Source organism: Rhinopithecus bieti, unplaced genomic scaffold (assembly GCF_001698545.2).
Source record: "Rhinopithecus bieti isolate Rb0 unplaced genomic scaffold, ASM169854v2 scaffold_76, whole genome shotgun sequence".
Lineage (NCBI taxonomy): Eukaryota > Metazoa > Chordata > Mammalia > Primates > Cercopithecidae > Rhinopithecus > Rhinopithecus bieti.
In genome coordinates this window covers 2,156,910-2,158,205 of record NW_016803343.1, presented here as the reverse complement: position 1 = coordinate 2,158,205, position 1,296 = coordinate 2,156,910, and the positions used below count along the sequence as shown (strand labels likewise).

The 1,296-nt window shown below is 39.3% G+C and overlaps 1 long non-coding RNA gene across 1 annotated transcript in view; it reads right to left on the bottom strand.

The window, feature by feature from the left end:
- Positions 1-295: 295 nt before the first annotated feature.
- The window catches only part of LOC108532836 (uncharacterized), a 37,394-nt gene continuing 36,393 nt past the window's right edge, over positions 296-1,296 (bottom strand). The window contains exon 3 of the long non-coding RNA XR_001886565.1: positions 296-422. This is a non-coding gene — a long non-coding RNA (uncharacterized LOC108532836). The remainder of the gene's footprint in view (positions 423-1,296) is intronic.

Below are 1,296 nucleotides of genomic sequence, written 5' to 3'. Positions count from 1 at the left end.
TTCTGAAAATAGAATGAACAAATAGACCAGGCCTTTCACCAGATAGCCCATGACGAAGAAGTAGGCTTTTAGAGACAGTGTTGGGAAGTGTTGGTGAATGGTCCAACCCCTATAGACCCAGGAACTATGGAGAAGATAAACACAACTCTGTGACCCTGCTGTCAGAATGGGTTCAGAAGTTCCAGCAGGGATGACAGAGTCCAGGGACTAGATGGCCCCATCTAATGAGCAGACTGAGAGATAAAACTGACTTTGGTCAGCAAAAGAAAGTACAATAATTACAATGTACCTGGGATCCTGGGAGAATAAAGATAGATGGGCCAGATGGAGGCTTCCAAAAGAAGTAAACAGTTAAGGCCCCCCGCTTCATGAGCAGTTCAAGTGTTCTTAGTGGGAGTCTGACAGCAGTGCACTTCACAGACCTGTGCAGGCAAATAAAGTATTAGTCAGGGCTTGGGAGGAAAATGCCAGACTTTAGAGGCATAACTACAAATAGCATACAAGGTCAGGGCAGGACACAGCAAGGATAGACTAATGTTGAGTCTGATAGTCACGAAATTTTCCAAGAAGAGCTCTTAAAATCACCCTGCTGCTCACTCCTTATACCAGTCCTCAGAGTCTGTGAAACTGATGACTGCCTTTTGCTCAGAGAAAATCCATTTATTTGATTCTATTTTTAACACTTTCCTTCAACTCCTAAGCTATCTTTAGCCAATATTTTTCAAATGGTTCTACATATGAATCCTTTGAATAAGACTCAATGAACAAAATGTAAAATGGTGACAAGATCACTTAAGCCTTACCTTAGCGGTCTAGTGATGGCACAGATCCCAATATCATCTGGCTCCCTCCTCTCATTTTACATGCAAAACACTAAGGAACAGGGAGGTTGAATGACTTCTTTGACATGGCACAACTAGTTAACATTTGGACTAGAATCTATGAGAGGAACTCATGCCTAGTAAGTACTTTCTTTTTCCCTGCACAGTGATTCCCTCATTTTGCTCTCCTTACTTACTATTTCCTATGTTGCTCAAGACTTCATGAAACAATATTCTTACAAGAGTGTATTTCTCAAATAGCTTGCTTACTAGTTCTCTCTTACTGAAATCAATATCTTACTTGTTGGACTTCTGAATCTTGCTTGTTACTGCTAAAAATAAAACACAACACAAATGTAATGTCCAATGGGTTTATACATTTATGAGCCTATATGACTCAAAAATTGTCAAATATGATTTATGTGTGATAGACACTATTAATGACCAATGACATTCAAAATCTTTTTTTTTTTTT